This window comes from Eucyclogobius newberryi, unplaced genomic scaffold (assembly GCF_026437365.1).
Source record: "Eucyclogobius newberryi isolate DKJ021-1_F unplaced genomic scaffold, fEucNew1.0.hap1 SCAF_22, whole genome shotgun sequence".
In the NCBI taxonomy this organism is placed as follows: domain Eukaryota; kingdom Metazoa; phylum Chordata; class Actinopteri; order Gobiiformes; family Gobiidae; genus Eucyclogobius; species Eucyclogobius newberryi.
Window position 1 is genome coordinate 14040346 of NW_027315857.1, and position 22681 is coordinate 14063026.

The 22681-nt window shown below is 41.1% G+C and overlaps 1 protein-coding gene across 1 annotated transcript in view; it reads left to right on the forward strand.

Moving 5' to 3' along the window:
- The first annotated feature begins 961 nt into the window (after nt 1-961).
- The window catches only part of LOC140371856 (uncharacterized), a 179939-nt gene continuing 158219 nt past the window's right edge, over nt 962-22681 (forward strand). The window contains exon 1 of the mRNA XM_072459085.1: nt 962-974. The gene's annotated coding sequence lies outside the window, so the exon portion shown is untranslated. The remainder of the gene's footprint in view (nt 975-22681) is intronic.

Genomic DNA, 22681 nt, shown 5'->3' on the forward strand with positions numbered 1-22681 from the left:
CGCCGCTGACTACACAGGCCTGCGGTAAATGACTCTGCACATTTGGTGACATCACTGCGTGGATGAGTGATGTCACCGGAGCGGGACCCTGCCCATTATTCTCCGCCGCGCTTTTAATAGACCACAATGCACTTCTCCCTTATCAACCCACCCACCCCTTTAACACCTCCCATCACTCTCTCTCTCTCTCTCTCTCTCTCTCTCTCTCTCTCTCTCTCTCTCTCTCTCTCTCTCTCTCTCTCTCTCTCTCTCTCTCTCTCTCTCTCTCTCTCTCTCTCTCTCTCTCTCTCTCTCTCTCTTGCACCCCGTCTCCACCCGTTCGTCCTTCTCTCCTCCGCAGTTCTGTGTCACTCAATTGACAAAACTACAGCTGCTTATCTCCCCTCTCTCTCTCTCTCTCCCTCTCAATCTCTCTCTCTCTCTCTCTCTTTCTTTCTTCCTCGCCTCCCTCCCCTAAATGTACCTTAGCTATGGGGGGGGGGGGGATTTGAATGGAGGGGGGCGTTGAATGCGGCCACATCCCCAGGCTCTTTGGTAGATTAATTTGCGGGCAGCTCTGCCACTGCTTTACTGTATGCGCTGAAAGTCACTCAGGGATTAACGTCGCGGGCCCCCACCCACTTGCTGCCTCTGCGGGGGGAAAAAAACCCAGAAAAAAAAAAAAACACCCACCCAAAAGCTACCGTTGGTCCGCAGCCTTCACTATCTCTCCTATACCTCCTTTGCGTTTCCCTCACTTCAATCCCATCAGCTCCCTTCGCTGGTTAATTAGACTAATGGAGCGGCCGTCCTTGGGGGGTTGTTGGAGGGCAGGGGCGAGATGTCATGAACAAACCAAGACACATGCTACAGTCCGCTATGGTATGCTCACGTTTGGAGAAAAAAAAATACATATATATATATATATATATATATATATATATATATATATATATATATATATATACATAGTCGTCTTGGCTCTACTTTTTGCTGTGCAACTTGGCAACTCAAAGCTAGCCTGTTTGGCACGCGCTAATGTTTTTATCCCATTCAGCACTTTGCATTTGAGGCAGCCTGATTCACAGACTTGCAAAATAGAACTAGTGCACTCGTTGGCCTCATCAGGAAATGCTAAGGACCAAGTGGAATGGGCTAAAAGTGCGCTAGTGGAATGTGCACAATCTGCTATACATACACTGCACTTTAGTGGTTTGTCTGGATGTTTCTTGCATTTCTTGATGTTATTCCTTGGTTAAAAACCCTTTAAAACCTTCTTACTGTGAGCGGCGTCGCCTCTCCACAGGTCTGACCCATAACTTGGCCTGGTTGAATCCCTTTAGATGACTAAACGTAATCTCATACTGTACAAAATTCCTGAAGAAGCAGTAGCATTTCAATGGTACATGCTCACAATAATGTTTAGAACACTTTATCTTTTGCCGTCTTGACTTACGCAGAATCTGTTTGGAGGATAAATATATTGTGGATTGAGTAATATTGTGCATCTCCTCCATTATCTCAGGACAAAACAAGCGACCAAGGAAGAATGGAAGCACTAACCTTGTGTTATTGAAATCATACGAACAAACACAACCCTAGAATTAACTGGACTGGAGCGCCTTGCTATTGCTTTCTACACAAACAGTGGATAAAAATGTATTTGCAAACATAAAGAAAGGTCAAGTGAGCATTTGGTCAAACTAAAGCTTGTATAGATTACATATTATGAAAAAGAGAACTTGCTAAATACAAGGCAGTAGTGATTTCTGCGATAGAGTCTGATCCTCTGCTCTCTCTATCTTTTGCTGCCTCTACCTTCAGGGGGTCCATCCAAGCACACACATTTTTTTTTTACCCACAATCCTCGGTTTGTTTATCCGACCTCACCTGCGCCCCCGGAGAAAATTGTCCAAAACTAATTGATTGGGAGTGTATAGAGATAAAAGATAGAGCCTCAAAAATATCCAATCTCCTCCTCGCTTCCTTCCTTTCTTTCATCCTTCCTTCCATCCTTCCTTCTCTTGCTATATCCTTCATGATTTTTACCATCCAATCGTCTTGTCTGTCTGCAACAGTGGCACATGTAGGTCTTCCTCAGGGGATCCACAATAACTGTGCAACATGCGGTCGGCCAAGCAGCAATGATGAATGGCGATAATGCTAAACAATCTCCTCAATCTCCTCTTTCGTTTAGCCTCAATCTCCTCTTTCGTTTAGTAAGCTTTAGGCTGGAGGCTGGCAGGCTTGTGTGAGCTTAGCCTGGAGCGTCAAGGAAAACCACCTATAGTTTTGTTGGTTCGACTATTTAAGACAAAACCTTCCAACTTTTATCATATTTTAAAAGGTTAAAAGAGTTAGTTAAAGTGTTTGGGCTTCTTCAGCACAGTAGAACGGGTGTGTGGGGGTAAAAAGGCCTCAATGTCCCATGATGTTTGCTCCATCCTGGTCCATAATGTCGTTCTCCCTTTTACAAGGATCAGAAATGGATGATTTGAGTTGTTCCTGTTCTGCTTGGTGTTTTGTTGCTCGTGTTCGCGCTCTCGTCATCTACTTCACTTTTACTTTTCTACCGTTCCGCCTTTTGTACAAAATGCCAAGTGATGTATTTCATTCACAAACAGCCCACTAAACACTAAATTCTATAAATCACTGAAACATATATATATATATATATATATATATATATATATATATAGTTTGTGTTGAATTGAATATTTAATACAGTTTCTGCATAAACTGGGAACATTGTGCGAGCCAAAAGTACAGACCTTAAAATGCTTAAATGTGCACTCTGCAACATTTCAGGTGAGGCTTTGTATCCATGGAAATGTTATTGTTTTGCACAGTATGGCAATAAATCTATGTATCTTGCATGTATTAAATTACAGGTGGTTTTAATGCCAGAAATGCCATACTGTGGAATATCTCAGGCAAAGCAATAACAGAGAGAAGCAGGTGATGGACCATGAACCAAATGTTACATAGCGTGACATTTACATAGTGTCTCTTTTAGAACAATTTGAATTTGCCTTTTGACAAACTAATTCAACTTGTTGGTAATAGTTTATAATCTATTTTAAAATCCTGACTTTTGCTGTTTCTTTTATTTGCTGTGAGAGATATAAAACATCTAAAGCTACACTGTAAGCAAGATGAATTGATGCATTCAGAAGCACTTGTACATAATAATGTCCCAAGGGCAAAGAGAGAAATATTTCCTTCTTTGGCTAAATGAATATGTATTTGCGTTTGCGTTTGTGTGTTTGTGTTTGTGTTTGTGTTTGTGTTTGTGTTTGTGTGTGCCTCTGTCAGTTGGTGCACTGCTATTTAGATGTAATCGTATTCAGGCTTTTCACATATGTGACTCGCCACGGCAATTGTCGGACCATGTCGGCCTCGGTGAAACTGAGAAAAACAGCATTTTACTTTTTTTCCCCCAAATTTGTGATTTTCGTTTTTTTGCAGAATGTGCTAGTTGAAGTTATGAATAAGCCCCTGTGTGCTTCAGATAACACTATTGGTTGTCTTAAACGTATACATTAAGCTGTTAAAAATGTGGAGTTTTCAGGTCTTTTTCCTGCTCTCCTGGGGGGCGTCACCTTTTTCTAGCCAACGTGTTGTTTACATTTTCCACCAATCAGCTGTGATCCGCATGGCTACAGCTGCGTGCTCTGCGTGCTCCGTGCTCATTACTCCAGACCGTCTGCAGAGCACAGTCTTCAGAGCTTACAATTCCTGGACTACATTGCAACCAAACTGTTTACTCAGGTACACTTTTACTTTACTACTAAATTATTGCTTTAACGCTGTGTTTTAAGGCGGTCTCGTGATCACTTTAGAATCTTACTTGTCTGCTCCGGTGGAGCTAATGCTAAGCTAACATGTTGCTTCAGTGCACTCTGCAATACGGGCTTAATGTGATTACTTGCTGTTATCACCATGTTATCAGGTTATTTTTCGGCGTGGGTTGGCCCGTGGGTTGTGTGGGTCGTGCTTTGTGTCTGTTTTATGGTGCTAAACCGGCCCCACAGCCCGGAGCTAAACGCAGCTATTCGGAGCTAAGTTGTAAGCTAAACTTTGCTATGTTATCGGGTTATTTTTCGGCGTTTTGTCTGTACAAATTATACTTATGTAGTATTTCTTGACCCGTGGGTCGTGCTTTGTGTCTGTTTTATGGTGCTAAACCGGCTGTTAGGCCCGGAGCTAAACGCAGCTATTCGGAGCTAAGTTGTAAGCTAAACTTTGCTATGTTATCGGGTTATTTTTCGGCGAGGGAAGAGAAAAAAACTACAACTCCCGATACCACTTCTGGTCACGTGGCTTACGCACTGCGTCACTCGAACCAATCACGCGCTTGCCTGGCCATTATCAGCTTCCTGTGTGTCTCTCTGTGCACGGTGTTGGGAGAGACAACAGGACGGCTGAACCAGGTAAGCTTTGCGACTAAAACACCCGCTTTTAATCACTTTAATGTGCGCCGGTTTTAAACTCGAGTGTATGTTTATGTTTTGGTGTGCTGTTCTGCAAGTGTTTTGCTTTTACGAGCCGTGTTATCTCAAGTGAGCTAGCTAGCATCGCTAGCCAATGGCAGATGTCCCAATATCTCCGCGTTTTGCATCTTAAATACACCGTTAACGTCACAATGTGAACTGTTATCTGTGAAGCGTGTTATTCCCATATTACTGTTAACCCTAATCCTTTTATCCCCCTTTTCAGAATTGGCAAAGACACCCTGACTGACATGACCTGTCTCTACGTGAAGTCTAAGGAGCGTGGTAAGTGTAAAACATTATTTTGGTGATTTTCGTGTTTTAATGATTAGAGTATAATTAACCATAAGCAACATCTGTTTTTCAGGTGAGCCTGCAGTTTGTACATCAAGCTTCAGATCACTGTGGAAACAGCTTCTCCAACACATCAGAAGCTGCAGGCCATGCACAGATCATCAGATTATCAAGCGAGCATACATGAAGACCAGGGTTGACACTTTGGAAGACATCGCTGAGGTTAGTTTATATTATTTGACTACTGTAATGTGTAAACATTAGCCTGGCAAAACTTCAGTGCTGCTCTCTGCTTAAGATATGTTTCTTCTGTTCTCATTTTTTTACAGTGTCGCCCTTGTCATCAGGTAGTGGAAAACAGCTCTCCTGAGTCTCACCTCAATATCCCACAGCTTGTTGGAACGGCGGATGGCAAAGTGTTTGTCAAGAACTTGGACTGGCAGAAGCATCTGAGTCCCTTCTTCAGACGGCTTCCAAAGATCAAGAGTTATCAGCACTTCAGGTATTTATATTGAAACTCTCACATTGTGTTAAAAAAAAAAAATAGTTAATGAGTGTTTTATGTGAAATAGTTAGCCATTTCTTAAATGTCCTGTTATTTGTTTACAGCTTTGATGCCAAGAGCCGAGAGTCACAGCACAGAAGAGTGCACAGACAAAGAAGAGGATGAGGATGTGATCTCTGATGTAATTGGACTCTGGTGGTGTACATATCATATCTATTATCTCATATCTCATATATTCAAAGCCATGGACCCGTTGCAGTTCGTATACCTGGCCCTGGCATCTGTTTATAAGAGTTCTTCTATTAAGAGTGTTTTTTAAACTTCCTATAAGTTACTGTCCTTTCCCCCTGTATCTACTGCGTTGTAACATTAAAGGCTATCTTATCTTATCTTATCTTATCTTTTGTTGTTTGTGTTGAATCATTCAGTGCACCATTGTTGGTGCACTGAATCACCTGTGAATTATGTTTATCGACAAATGCAATGAACCCTATTCTCATTCTGATTCTTTGATTCTATTCAGGGCCTTTTGTAATCCAAGTATTTCCATTTTAATATAGTAACTTCTAATTCTGATTCAAGTCCAGTTACCATCAGTAACAACACTCCTCTTGAGTCTTCAGTGACAGCTGTAGGGGGAGGTGCTGTCAGTGTGACAGGGGGGAGGGCTTATCTCAATGAGATGCAAATGAGCCCCCCTGTGACTCTGGGCTCACTCAGGTGAGAAACTTTGGAAGCCGTTTTCTCAGTGAATGGTTTTGAGAGTTGTATACATTCAAATGACCACAACTTACTCAAATATTATCAGATCTACATGAGTGAGACATCATTGGAAAGCTTTGAATTCACACTTTCAGAATCTGGATTGGCCACGGTCAGTCACATATGTTTAAAATCTTGTGAGACGCATAACTTAAGAACCAAAGCTCGTGTTAAATGGTGTCGGATTGGATGAAATTCTCCTACACTCACTTGCACATTGTGTCTCAAAATACTTTTAGTTATTCAAGCTTCATGGCACATTATATTCTCCCAAAAGTCAAAACAAAGACAGCATCTCAACAATAGGATGCAAATGTTATAAAGCTGTAAAAGTAGAAAAAAACTGTCCGGAAATACAAAATGTTGAATTTGATGGTAAGAATTGGGGGGAAATGTCTAGTATTTGTGAAAAATATATGTGAAGAGGTTTTTTTTAGCTCATTAAAATCAAATATTAGTAGCAGCTATACATTCAAAGACTTACAAGAATAGTAAAGGTTGTTGTTGTAGTACTTGTAGCATTAGTAGTAGCAATGTTAAGTACACAACATCCTCATAAGTGAAAAGGTCGATTAAATTGTCCAATCACTCCAAAAATACTATACAACTCACTCCATGTGTTCCTCTTTCTACTTTGGTCCATTTAAATCCTTATAATCCTAAGAAAATATTGAGTCATGCCATTTAATCGATTAATTGACTAAACAACTAACAAACTGCAGCTCTGAAACATCCATCGAGAATACATTACAATACAATATAAATAAGGAAACAACCAGATTTATCACACTAGTATAACTTTAATATTTACTATCTTAAACATCTGCACAGTTTCAACATTAGTTTCAATGAAAATAGAGACGCGACAACCCAATCCCCGGCTCTGCTTCAATGCACTGTGTTATTTAGTACATTTCCACGTCTACACTGGAATGAAAAGCGAGCTGCCCAAGTGAAAAGAAGGATATAAAAGGATGTTTTCCCGGCTTCTGTGGCGTTCACCTTCACAGGTCACTGAGCCGTGTCTGATATATGTGTGTATATCTGAAGGCCATTGGCTTTCTGCACGACGTGTCTGCTCATCTAACAAGCCACTGAGAAGTTCATTATTTAACTTGACTTGTGGTTGGAACTCTGAAATAATATGCATCACAAAGCGAAAACAATAGAAGCTGGTAAGAGTTGGTTGAATGCTTTGCTAAATGAGCCAATGTTTCTTCTTCTAGGGGCGGGCCACTGATGCTGACACAGTTTGAGAGAAAAGCAAACTGGAAACGCTTTTTCTCTGCGGATTCCTTCACAAACCGCATTACGCTCGGCAGAAGAAGGAAGCGTGAATTGGTTAAGTCTTTGCTGTGAGTTTTCTGTATCCACAATAGACCCAACTCAAATTTGAGTCTTCAAAAACAAATCTTGAATTCAAGTTTTGGCACTTCAAACTTTGGCTCTTAAGGGGTTGAATGACGAGTTCAATCTCAACATTTTCCTGTAACTGCTCTGAGGATGATCTACAGTACACATGCAGTTTTGAATATAACTGACAGGGTTTTCCCATTGACCTGTTTGCTTTATTCAACACATTTATGTATACTTTTATTCTACTTTTATCCATTTTGTACTGTATTAATCACTATTTTTGACGTATGTGTTATTCATCATGAGGTGTCACTATTTTGTCTATCGTTTTGGGTATTGTTAATGTGTATGATAATGTTTGTGTTAGTTCTGACGTGTTTCTAAAAAATCTGTGATTGGCCACTCCTATTTTTTAGGCCACTCCTATTTAAACCTCTGTCCCATCCTCCATTTGCCCGATGAAGGCCCAGTTGCCGAAACGTTGCCTCTTTACCAATAAACTTGTATTTGCAAGTAAGACAGTGTGCGTGATTTCTTTCCCTATGGCACTTCGAACTTTAGCATTTTCTGTCATGCACTGTTTGTATGATGTGAAGGCAGCAGCTAATGAGATGGACCTATGATCGAGGATGACGAGGATTTAATTACAGCCATCTCAAAAGCAGAGTTTGAAACAGGATAAACGGGACGTCACAGATGGAAGAGGAACAGAGGAAGTGATCGGCTACTCCGTGCCACACCTCGCACTTTTCACCAAGGACATTAAAAGGATGCTGGACTCCTAAAATCCGTTTTATGGACAGCTTCATTGATCTACTCCAGTTCAATGCGATACGGCTGACTGTACTGTACTTTACTGTGAAAACACTTCCGAAATCTGCAAAAGTCTATAGGGGGTAGGTGAAAACTGGAATTTTCACAGCACTCAAGCCTCAATACAATAAAATACAGGGTAAAAATCAATACAAATAAGATAATAATGAGGAAACACAGTTGTTACCAGGTTAAAACCCCATTAAAGCTTATTTAGCCAGAAACGATGACTTCAAGATTGCACGTGCAAAATATCCCGACCATTTTAAGCCGTGCAAAAGAGAGACCTCCCTGCAGCAAATGAATGCGTTTTGTTGTTATTAATCCGGTGTCAAACAGGAGCGCTTCACCACGGCAAAGAGGTCCCCACTGCAGCTTTGCATCTCAATTCAGACACGTTTCCTCCCCGCACGGCGCTCCTGAGATTAGCACATCATTTGGGATTTTCACTATGATGACAAGGCACATGTTTTACACTCGGAACAGACCTCGATTTATATTAGTTTATTTGCAGATTAAAATGCAATGTAATGTTTCAAGAAAAGGTTAGCATCTTAGAAAAAACTCATAATCTTTGCCTAAAATGCACTGGAGAATGATTAGTTTGTTAGTATGAGAATTTATCAGGACAAACTACCATAATTAGTTAAGTACGCTAAAGGAAATGAATGAATACAACACGCAGGGGCAAACACACACAATATATTAGATGGATTAATCCAACAGTAGCAGGAAATAGCCCCAAACACTAATTAGCTCAGCGGCTAGAACATGCCAGTTAAAGTCTGCAAACGCAAGGCTCCCACACACTTGCAGAGCTTAATCTATCACTTAATTCCTCTGGTTGAACAAATTGCTTGTCCATGAGCTGTTTTATATGGACAGATTAGCAAACAGTCGATGATGCGCTGGCCTATTAGCCACCACAATGCTGCATGATTCCAGGACATTTGGTTTGGCTGCAGGACAGTACATGGAGTAATTACAGCGAGTGCCATGTTTGTTTGGGAGTCGGATCCAGTCGAAGTGAGCTGAGGCCATTCGAAATGAGCCGTCGTGTCGTGTAGGACTGTGTTGGGCGTTCTTGTTGCTGGCAGTGGTTCAGTGGTTCAGCATTTCCCTACAGAGCTGATGGTTGATGTCATCGCGACCGTAGTTGTTATTGGATTCACACAACAACTTTTTGAACCACATATTTGACTGAATCCGAAGTACCTTTTATCTCCGGCCTCTGGCATTTGATTGTGAAATGATTTGAGTGAAGCCTAATGGTCTTTTCGCAGCATTTGTGTTGACAGCCGGGCCGTGAGTTTGTGGAGGGAGAGGGATATCCCCGGAGGATCCTGCAGAATGCTAACAAGGCTGGCCACGGCAAATGGAAAATCCACACATATAAATGTTATAACTGACCTTCTGCACCAAGAATAACAATGTGTTTTGGACAAAATGTAATTGGATGGTTTACGATATATAATAAAATATCCATATTTAGCTGCAGTAATTTGGGTTTAGTCTATTTCACTTTATATAACTGTCTGTTATATAGTTATCATTTATGACACCCTGGGGTCATTACTTTGTGTGTTGGACATTTTAAATCACTATAGTGTTCAAAAATTACTTGATAAAAGAAATTTATTTTGCAGGAGAATAAAGATTACTTTTTGCTTTTTTGCTTTTTTCCATTCAGTTTTAGTTTCAGTCTTTGTGAGTGAGGATACAAATCCTGGGATGTCCAACAGTAATTGGTCATCCCCGTCTGTGGGAACAGAGCTTCAGACGTTCAACTGGAAACTCAAATCAAACACAAAACCACGAGCACATGAAGCCATCAGTCCAGTGAGACAAGATTTCGAGGAAACAGAAACAGATTCAATCACATTGGAGGCCAAAACATTTGTCAATCAGATAAGCATTCGACTGTCCACTTGTTATTTTAATTGTCTTCCATGGTCATTGATGTTTGTTTCCTGACAACACTTTAAAGGATAAGTACACAGCAGTATCACGTTCGACTGGGCAGAGCCAAGACAAGATGACGGTCGCACCCACCCTTGGGAGTCATTAGGGGCTTGTGTTTGAAGTCGCACTTATTAAGGACGCTGTCAATAATTAAGGATTAGAGAGGAGTGACATGGGCAACATAAACTGTAGATTCTGAGGGCATTGTCTTAAGTACTATGACTCAATACAGCCATTCGTAGTCGAACAGTAAATGCTCAGTAAATGAATCCTGAATGGACAATTTACAGAAAGTATTCCCTTCCCCTCTCGATGTTTGGTGTTTGATCACAGTGGAAGAGCTCAATATCCCATCATCCATTATTATTTCCATTTATTTATTATATGAACCCAACAATTGAGATGTTTGTGATGAATTGCTAAACTGTTTCCAATTGTTCTTATCGTTTCTCACTTGCATTGACAGCGGTGACGTGTTCTGTAGGCGCTGCATTCACGTTCACCGCGCCACATCAGGTGAACGTGCCAAACTAATTGCCCTGCAGAGAGTAGCGCTTGAATTCCCGTACGTCTTTAGAATGCCTAATAAGTGCGGCACTGTCATTACGGGTCCATTTTCTTTGTTCCCATTTCAGTTCAAATAATGACAAGCCAGACGCGTAACCGCTTTGATTCAGCCCAAAATCATCCATGACGGAGAGCGGTGTTTCCGGCTGACAAAAAAAGGGTTAATTTAAATTGCAATTGATGTGACTGAGTTCCATTTTGCGGAGTCGTACAGGCTGATTAATGGGTACAAAGAAACAGGAGGTAGGATGTGAGCGAGGAGGTAGGAGGAAGAGGAGAAAAGCCTTGATGTGCTGAGCTTATTAGGCCAGGGCTGCGGAAGCTTCGTCACATGGGATTCTCGGAAAGCCGGTGTATCCTCAGTAATAGTGGATTGTGACTTTGCTCCACGGTGTCATTCATATAGACTGCACAGAGGATGGTCCGGTCGCGTGCGTAATAAGAATAAAACACCTACAAATTGACTTTTGGTTCCTAATAAAATGAAAGCTACAACACCAGCAACTGTCAGGTGAAACAGCATGAATACTAGCCAGTGGTTCTCAACCTGGGGGTCGGGAAATGATTTTAGTGGGTCCCCAGATGATGAAAATGTATATAGGCTTAAACAAGGCCCTTCAAATGTGGTAAATGTAGATCATTATTGTTTGGTATGCCAAGGTAATTTATCTAGCCTACTTTTTATTTGTGGGGGTCATCAATGCCATCGGTTGCTACTGAAAAAGGTTGAGAACCACTGATTTCGATCGCCTTATCGACCTTATTCAGCCCCACCTACTTTCCCCTCTTTCCCACGTGATCAGCACTTTTGTTGTAATCACACTTCCGGTCCAGGGAGGACTCCACTGGTTTAAATGGAGAACAAGGCATAGGTCTTGCTCCTAAAACATGCTATAAAGTAGATTTGTTTGAATTATGTTCATGTGACCAACAAATCAACACTGCACCGATTCCCTGGGCAGCCCGAAAACTGCTTTTTCTCTGTAGAACTCGGCGGCCCTGTGTTCACTAATACAACAGATCTATGATGGCTTCCAGAATAATGTGAATACAGATTTGTGATTGGAAGTCAAACCATTGAAATGAGTCTACAGTAAACACTCAATGATCATTATCAACTAGGCTTTGACGTCAGGCCTTTTATTCATTTACTTATTTTTCAGTAAAATGGTGTACATTAAAGAATATCATAACAATTAGCCACAAGGCTAGTTTTCAGCGACAGTCCCCCTGCCAGATGTAAGAGACCCCCTGAAAGTAACAGTCCATGTAAAAAGTCCCATGCACATCCCAGTATCAATGATAAAAGACATACATGATTAAAACACACAACTATATCTACAACACAATACAATAAGAAGAGAACAATACAACTCTTAATGATCAGAGGAACACAAGGAGGTGGAGCTAAACCATGTAGAATGTTATACACAAAACAAATATGATTCAATAGATTTTCCCAACTGAGGAGTTTATATTGTGTAGGCTGTGGCCATGGTGATAACTTAGAGGCCTTGTGTTGAGTGTTGAGACAGTAGTTAATGTGAGTCATAATCACAGTGTGGTCGATGGGCTGGTACCACCAAAAAACATCTTGATTATTCATAATTTTGCTAATGCTAATGCAAAAGGGAAAAATGGCTCCAGAAAACTATCAATTTACTGAACTGACTTGAAGGCGAGTTATTGAGGATTCGTACTTCACGCCGCGTCCTCTTTTTAAGGTCTGTGAGTCAAAAGATCATATTTTGTTCTGATTTGTCACCCGTCAGTCGTTTCCTTCAGTTACCATAGCTACGGTCCATATGATGTACCGTAGTTTCGCTTGTCTACTAATGCCTCTGACAGAAGCATAACCTTTCCGAGCCCCTTTAACTACACCATTACCATTGACCACAGATGATGTCATGACAGCTCGTCTTTGCTTACAGTCTGGACGACGTATCGCACCAATGACCTTTCGTTGGAGGAAAATGAGCGTAACCAGCCTATTGGTACCAGCTGGTTTACAGAAGAATCAATAGAAAAGCCATTTCAGTTTTCATTTAGTCCCATTTTCCAAGTGTTTCCTCACAAAACAGCAGAGCTAATGACAGAACCAACATGCATTCTGTGTCGTTTTATTATAATCTATATTTTCTATTTATAATTATCTGCGTTTTTACCATGGATTGTGCATTTGAAGATCTTTTGGGCAGCAGGTGTTGTTGTAAATGTGCTATAGAAATAAAGCTGACTTTGACATGTACATTAGCTGATAAATGACTTAAAGGAGAAATGGAAACCGATCGTACTGAATTATCTGAAACAATCTAGAAAATAAATTAAAAAAAAACATTAAGACCTTTTTTTTTTTTTTTTTAAGTTTGGCCAATAAAACAGCTTCAGGCTCTGCTACTAGAAAAAAAAAAAAAAAAAAACGAACACAAAACAAGATCAACATGTTGCAAGTTGCATAGGTCTTTAAACAGCAGTGAAATGAGATAAATATAATTCTTAACAAGCCTAAGGTCAAAAAGGAAGAGTCAATATCGTCCACCACCCACAGCACTCAAGCCTCATATAGTAGTAGTACCACAACACATATACTCCTCCAGTGTGTACCTCCAAGCGCCATAGTATAATTCACTTTCCTTTCAGTAGCACAAAAGCAAACATACATCCGCCCACACGAGGCCGTTCATATGAGAAAAGCCCAGCAGACAGAGGAGGCCTTGGACTTCAGGGTGACGAATGGAGAGTGTACGTCGGTCTGAAGGCGCTGACGACTCCAACAGCACGACAGATATATCACCGAGGAGGACGCGCAGGGAGGTAAAGAAGCCGCACTGTGAGGGACTGAGCTTGTGCGCTTTTGCAACTTCAATAATATACATATACAACCATTTCTGCGTACGCCGGTGCAAAATGGAAATATATTAGCGCTTAGCAGCAATCCGTGTTGTGTGTTGACATGCGTGTGCCTCGTGTGTGCTTGTTAACATTCGCCGCCTTTGCCAAATATTCAATAATAAATCTGTGTTTTGGGAATTGTTGTTGAACTGCTGTCCTTGCTTGTTACAGACAATGGATTCAGAACTGGAAAGCTGGTGTTTTGATCATAGCGCGATCGTGTCCTGGGGCAAAAACACCTGCCGTTCCCATAAGCATGAACGCGATGATGTTCGTGAGCGATGACGATGATGATGATGTAGAGAGGCACTGGGCGCAGAATGGCAGCCATGTTTTTGTGTCAGCCCCAAGGCAAGTGTTGCAACAGCCCGGCACAGCGTTCGTGAATGAATATTGCAATGAAAAGCAACTGTGATGATGGTCTTTTATGTTGCTGTCGTTATATAATAACTCTGTGGTGAGACAAGCACTAAAGTTTGTCGCTTAAGAAAATTAAACGTATCACATCTGATTCAGTAAAAGTATTGAAGTGTGTGTTTGAAATTGTATTTTTAGGTCGAAAAGTAAGATTTTGGATCATATTAAACAGTGAAATGTGGTGATCTTGATAAAGAATTGTCCTGATGTTTTGTCAATCAAGTTATCTGTTTCTAGACCTTTTTATATAATTGATTATTTTTATTTTTTCAAAGCCAAGACGTACACGTGCTAAAAAAAATACCCCTTCAAACCATACAGAAAGTACTTTTTCTTTTCAGTCCTGTTAAAATTTGAGTGGAGTCAAAAGTGAAAATACCTACTCTCAGTTATAGTGAGCATAGTATAGTGTAGAGTAAAAGTAAAGGATCCACAGTAAAATGTACTTCATAAAAGAGTAAAGTAAAATGGAAATAATAGTAGTAGTAAACAATAAATGTGAATTGATAGAGATATTGCACTGGGGCAGCAACATATATTGTAATGGAAGCATCACTGGACTAAAGTCAAGAGTGATTGTTGCCCTTTTATAATGTATGTAAATGAGGACGTCCAGCCAGCGGTGTAGCAGAGTGGGAGGCGGTGATTCTCTGCTAATCACCCCCCGCCATTAAACATTGAAGATGATGATCGCGGCAATGCATTATGGGGTTCAGCCGTTACACCCCGCTGTGGCGCCAAGCTGTGCAGTGCAGTGTATAATGTCGTCGAGGTATGTTTAGCATGACGACGATGATGCATTCTATGGGTTAGAGCAACTTAATTTTCCCGAGGGCCGTGGCTTCTGGGCTGGATAGGTGCACTATGCGATTAAACTAACACTTTAACAAATTTGGTGTCGCCCAAATTATCCACAACATAAGATATGTTTCAATAATGATAAAATAACTACTGCAATATTAGATTTATTGTGGAAAAATGAAATACAGCCTTACCAATCCAGTACTGAACCAGAATTAAACTATAGGAATAGATAATAATCATGTCTAATCTAGGACCAAACCATGTCTAAAGCTGAATTTAACAAGGACTAAACAAGGTCAAAACTAGGACCAAACCAGGTCTAAAGGTGAATTTAACAAGGACTAAACCAGGTCTAAACTAGGACCAAACCAGGTCTAAAGATGAATTAACCAAGGACTACCCCAGGCATGTCCAAACTACAGCCTGGGGGCCAAATGTGGCCCTCAGACCAATCTTTTTGGGCCCTCCGGCTTCCTGCTAAGTTGGTCCAAACAGTACTTTTTACTGTGAAATTGGAAAAAAATTCTTGATGTTTGCATTTTGATGTCATACCAACCTAATATTCATGTTCCAAGTCTTATTAAAAGGTGTGGAGGCTCATCCAAACTATGTCAAATGCAAAATTTCCATTGATTCACTTTGTCCTTCAACAAATTTGACAAAGTTGGGTTGTTTGTGGCCCCCTGCTCTGTGTAAGTTTCAAAATGCGGCCCTCTGTGAAAAAAGTTTGGACACCCCTGGACTAAACCAAGACTAAAAAGTATAGACTTGTACTAACCCAGAATTAAGCCAGAAAGCTGTGAAGGTCCTCGGATAACATGGTGGTGAGGGGTTTGCATGTTCTCCTCGTGTCTGTGTAGGTTTCCTCCGGGTGCTCTGGTTTCCACTACCATTAAAAACATGTACAATCGGCTTTGGCTTTGACATCTCAGAGGGACTGTCCTGGTTAAGAGAAGCTCAATGAAAATCTGATTATTCGGAGTGCCTGAAGTTGAATAGGCCTGGGTTATACCGGCTCAGGAACCAGAACAAAACAATCCAACAATCTGATATTTTATTGGGTAAATATCAATATATTTAGCTACAGGCATTCATTTTATGTTATGTTAGACTATTATTTAAAAATATTCCACCATCCTCAATTACACATGAATAAGTAAAGGTCAAGAACTGACTGGAAATCATAACTGCAACTGGAAAAAATGACAGAATTTTTGCCAAATGTGGGAAAACAACAACATCTGTTTATTTTTGGATGAAACCAACTTTTCCAAATCCAATTGTCTCTAGTTAAATTATCTTGAAGCATTTAATTTCAGCTTTCGAGTCCTCAAACTTGAGCATAACTTGGCTTGGATAAAATACGGCCACTATCTTCACCAATTAAGATGTTATTGCTAATTGCTAATTTGTCGCAACTAGAGAATTGAATGTTGGATCTGTGAACATTTTACACACAAATCCTGAACCAATAGCATCCCCACTGACATGTTATTTACAACCTCTACCCAGGCTAATGAAGTTACAGAAAGATAATTGCATTTCCTGTTTATTTTGGGTACTGGCGTTCATCACACAAATCTGGTTGCGGGCCTTTTTCCCCTCTGTATTTTGTGACGTGCGCGTTGATTAAGAAGCAGCTGGGGCGCGGCAGTGATAAAACTCCTCCAGGTGGAACCCTGTCGACACCTGCCATCTCTGCCTGGCTCACAGCGGGCAGGACTGGTGAGGTTTGGGGCGAGGGGCTGGCAGTGGGGGGGCTCGTTCGGCTGTCTGCTGAGCCTTGAACAGCTGTGGATCAAGGGCAGGTCACCAGTGAGAGTGTCCGAGGAGAGAGGAGGAATTACAGGGAGGAGGTGCGTCTGTGCCCTGGTTTCTGTGAGGAGGAGATGTTCCGCTTCATGCTACATATTTTTTTAAGATGGGTAAAGAATATATTTTTCGTATTGCTGTTATTATATGTCTGGAATCAGAAATATGATCATAAATGAGAAATGATCTTGAATTGTAGAATCTCAGATCACAATATGCTTTTAGTGTAAGCATACCGTATTTTCCGGACTATAAGTTGCACCTTTTTTCATAGTTTTAGCCGGGGTGCGACTTGTGCTTATATTTATACTTATATACTTATACTCCGTAGCGACTTATGTGATATTATTTGTTATTTTCACACTTGCAACCTTATTTCATACTCCAGTGCAATTTATATATGTTTTTTTCTTCTCTGTTATGCATTTTTCGGCAACTTATACTCTGTTGCGACTTATAGTCCGGAAAATACAGTAATTTATTGATTCCCTAAGGACTATACTCGCATTTGGCCCACTCATCAATGCCTCTGGAGCGACATGTTCAGAGCATTGGGCAGAGAAATTCTCAGGACTTATCTTAACTGGAGGAATTGGCCTATTATGCGTGGAACTGGAACGCTTGTATATAACGTGAAAACTCACCTCGGTAATCAAACGAGAACGTATACGTTAATTGTTAACTCTGCCAATTAAAAGCGCTGTGCTAGATTTTTACTGTCATATTAAAAATGGAACCAGTTCATTTTAAACAGGTGCAAACTTATCCCTATCACAACTTTCAGAGACCAGAGCTGAGGTTTGCATCCGAATTACGTCCTGGCTCACGAGTGACAGCACACATCGGTCTCATTTTGACCCAAAGAGCTGCGTTTACAATATATGGGCTAAACAAATGATTGATGACATGAATAAAACTTTAAGCAGAGCATGATAGTGGCAGACCTAGAGGACGAGTGAGTGAAGAAAATGCTTGAGTATCATCTGAATCGCACAATATGATATTATCAAAGTCAGATCATGATTGATATCATATTTCCAGCTCTAAAACAAACCTCCATTACCCTATTTTCCTTCCACCGCTGATAGGCCCTGCTCTTCCAACACCGCACATCCATGAAACTTAACTAGATCGACTCGAGGCTACACATGCTTTTTTAATCATCTTTATGAAGTATTAATATTTATGCCCCTGTCGCTCAAGATAATGATAGCATTTGAATTTAGCGCTTACAATTAGCACATTTCAGCTGCGGCTCCTGGGGTTTGTGTGAACGGCGCTTGCAAGTTAAAAAAGTTAAATATTCCATCTAAATGTTATGTCACGAACCAGAGGGCAGATCGAATCCATCTTGCTGAAGCACAATTAGAATGTCCTAAAGATCAGGCTATAAACATGACGCTACTGCTAAGATACACAGCAGACAATGACCCCGGCGAGGAGCGCAGATAACATCCTTTTTATAGTGCCGTGGGATCAGCCGATTAATGACACGCTATCACAGAGAAGCAGGCTGATTAGCGGTGTCGAATGCACATCACTCATCCTAATGGCATATACTCGTTATGTGGTCATATAACAGCGATGCCATGGAAGAAAAGACATCAATCACCTGCTGTCTGTTTTTGTGGACAACACTGCAGTAACAAGGAGCAATTAACTGCATATTAACCATGAATGATGCCCATTAAAATACCAAACAACCTTCTTGGGAATTATAAATCTGTGTATTTATTTAGATTTAAAAAATGATCCTTAAACTAGTTGTTGTCAAATAAAAAAGTAAGCACAGCTACTTTGTCAAATGTTAACCTAAAGCCACACTCCATAAATACTGATAGAACCGTTACTTCTAACAAAGTGCTTAGTTATTTCAAAAATCAAATTTGTTCATTCAATTTCTTACATGTTTTTTTTATTGTATTTTTTGAGAAGAAACATTATTATTTTATATCATAGCGTTATATTGCTCCATAACTCTCTCCATTAATTATTATCTATTCTTTCTCGGGTCAACATAACCACAGACAACCACAAACAATTAAATGTTGATTATAGAGTAATTAACACAGACAAAGATTAACACAAATATTTACGGTAAAAAAACAATGATAACTGCTTGTAATGTGGATATGGAATAATGCAGCAGTATGATCAAATGGTCCCCAAATTGGGTGTTATTCCATTAATTATTATGTGTTATGTCATAATTGTGAGAGGTAAATGTAGTGATGGGCGATGCAGTGATCTCATCCCTGACGATCTTTTATTTTTGTCATATTCACCATTTCCACTTTTTAATGCAGCTTCCTGCTAAAACACTTTTTCCCACCCATTGATTGGCCTCTGTAAAGCTCTGTGTGAGTGACAGCTGGATTTAACCAATCACAATGAAGAAGCAGATGACTTTATTAGCAAAAAAAAATACAGAGTGAATATGAACTGTGAAAACATCAAAATTGTGATCCACCAAGAATATTTATTTTGAATTTGACATAATTTAAAACAAATTGATAACAAAATAAATAGTGCACTTTAGTTCAGAATTGTATTGTTTGCGGTCGTTGTGGCAGTTTTCTTTCAAAAGTTGTTACTCACCTTTTTTTGTCCAAACCAGGTGTAAGCACGTGTCCCAATTCTGTCCTATATTCTTCTGAGTCAAAATAGCAACTATACATGCATTTCAGAAAACATCTTTATGCACAGACCCTCTCTTCTGTTTGTACCACATTATTTACATTTCCCGTCTGCATAAATGCTCCAAAAATAGCAGTGGAATCAGGCTTATATTATGTACAGTGAGCGCCGGGAGCGTCCCCTCCTGATGTCAGGGGGCTTCCCTCTGAGCGCTGCACAGTGTGTGGCGTGTGCGTCATCCACACAGCTCTGGACGGTTAGTCACTGCTGCTGCCAGACATACAGAGCCCATAGAGCCACATGGAGGGACAGACAGGACCGACAGGGCCAGTGAGTCAGCCAAGCAAATCAGCACACAAACATGATGGGATTGGAGGTGGCAGCGCTCTCAGACAAACCGTCTAGGACTACAGTATTTTGTGTGTTTCAACTATTTTTGATGTACATTTGGTGTGTAGATCAAAACAAATTGAATGACCCATATCATGAGGCAAAATATTTTGTGCAATCCATAAAACAATCATGTATTGCTCTACCCCACTACAGGTTAATTATCAAAAGGTCCACATTTGACCTTTTCTGTGAGATGTTTTACTCTGTTATGGCTGCAACAAACTAGTATTTTTGTAGTCGACTAGACAGCGATTATGTTTGGACATGTTACGATACGAGCTGCGATTACCGATAGATACACTTTGACAAGCCAGAGCCAGGTCCTCCTTTACTCCTCACCTGAGATGAAGAGCATGCCATATTTAAAAGTTAACCAGCATACACCGCCTAGCCCTAGGCTCCCATGACCCATGTCAACTCTGGCAGGGATCACCATGGCAACCAAACTAGTGACCCAAATACCATAATATGGCTCCTGCAATCATTATCAACCAAATAAAGGTTGAAATATTGTAACAGAAGGGTTCTAGAAATAGAATATTTACAGATAAAAAAGTGTTATTGATGAAAGTCAACAAATTGTATTTTCTTTGACATTTTGATTTAATAATTGGTTAGGCGTTAGGGTTAAAGTGAATCCATTATTAAACATAGTTTGTTATTATAGCTGGGGTGCCAGTGTAGTGCATAAGCAGGACTTTGTGACAAACATCAGGCCGCTGCACGCTGTCTGCATGTAATAAGTATTTATTTTCAAGCCAGAAATGAATGATTGGCTTTGCTTGGGAGGTCCACTCCAGTTGCCCTTCACCATCTGAAAAAAATGTCTTCTAAAACTCTAGATAGATTTAAAAACCTACCTCCTTTTGCAGTGTGAGAATCAAGAACTCCAGCTTTAAAAAGGTATTTCTGTATGTTTTAGTGTCTGTTTAGTCCAGATAAATATTAAGATTTTTTTTTGTCGATGAGTCACGATTACTCGATAAATCATTGCAGCCCTACACTCTATGCACTAAATTCATTCCACATACATTAAACTTGGTACCAAACCACCTCTTGATAATTGCCACCTTCAATTCCCTTATCACTTCCTGCATAATAATGTATACGGGCTAATGAGGAGCCCCCTGTTCTCAGAGACCAAAGTTTGACATATCTCTGTGATGGGCCACTGTTCTTATATAAACATAACTAGGTGCAAGAGGACCAGCACACTGCCTGCTCATTACGGCAGGGATGTCCAATCTCACTGTTTGAGACTTTCCCCCTGCACCAGCCGAGCGGAGCCACAAGAGCCACTGAGAATCATGAATATTAACTAAGTATCACTTTGACAGTTACATTATTCCTCTGTTTTGTTATGGCTGGATTCTGGCATATTGTTTTAAAAGGATAGGGGGCATGAGACCTCTGCTGTTTTAAATTCAGACACAGGTGTGTGTTTGGTGGCCTCAGAGGCGTAGCTACCCAACAGGCAGGGCAGGCAATTGCTTGGGGCCCTCTAAGCAGCAGGGGCCCCCAGAGCGCAGCCCTAAGGCCACTGCAGACAGTGAGTGGATGTCTTCAATGAGACCCATTTCTTTGACATATTTCCCCAGTCAAGGGTTCTACCACCTGCAATAAAAATCTGACATTATGGGAACAGACCTGTCTTTTGTGGTTCCAAAGCAGAATAATCATACTAAGGTGTATAGTAGCTTATGAATATATTCAGTATAATAGGTCATGAAAAATAGGGGTGGGGTCTTCTTCCACGAGTTTTAAATGTATTAATTTTAAGGTGCACTATAACTTTTCTGGTGGAGGATCCGTTCCCTGCTTGTCTCTCTCCGTTCCCCGGTTCCCATTCACATTTCTGAGGGTCGGGGATCACAGATGTCGACCTTCCTGGTCGAGACAAAAACCAAGATGAAAAAAATTGTAAAATAAACAGGAATGTAAAGGTAAATGAACAGAAACCCATACATAGGATAAAAAACATTTTATTTGAGAAATGAAGCCTGCGTAAATTCAGCCTGGAAGACCTAACTCCACCCATCTACATCAAGGCCACCTGCTCCCCAGCTCAACCAACGCACCCAGTCCGGGCGTCGGCCACCATGGAAGGACCCCTCTCCCCAGCGCCATCATCGCACTCAAGAGGCGTCCCCCTGTCCGTCTGTGAGACTCAGATCCCTCACTTCACCTTGGACTTTTCCAGGTTTCTGCGCTTATCCCAAAGATATGCAGTTTTTTCCGGCCAAGAAGGAGGGTGAAAGGTCAGGGGACGTCTGCATCATGGCCCCCGCACCTGCTCCTCATCACCAATCAACGCTCTCAAGTCGCTCCTCCCTGCTCCCAATCAGCGCCCAGGCGGTCGCATTTAAGCGCTCAGGCTGATGGCTCGGCCGCTTCAAACCGTACTGCAACCCACCACCGTACTGCAACCCACCACCATCCTCTACCTTCTCTCCATATCTACCACCACCAGTCTCCAGGCTCCGGGGGGAGACATCTAATACAAATAGATCATGGAGTGCCCATGATCGCAACGTCTTCCGCCGGGGTCTGAGCGCCAAATAACCCACGTAATAAAGCTTGCTAAGCAGTTCTTTCTCGTCGTCTCTGCGCCTCTCCAGGGTGAAATCAGCGACTGTTGGTACATTTTTTTTAAAATACACACGCGCACATTCACCCCCCACCCTCCTGTTCTTTCCGAGAGACCGCTTATCATCAAACCTCCGCTGCAACACATGCATTTGTTTCTTAGCGTGACCAGATCGCATATCTTGTCTCCGCAGTTTTCCGTCTCTTCTAAGCCAGCTCAAACACAGTCCTTCTCTGTCGTCCCTCAGCCATTTTTGTACTTCGCAGCCCGAAGCGTGGAGCTTCACTGAAGAAACTCGCTGCTAGCGTCGCTAAACACACACCGGCATATCAACCAACGTGTTGATATCCTAGGAACGAGCCAGAACGAGCCTGCAGGTAGCACGACTAGCACACAGGGAATGATTGA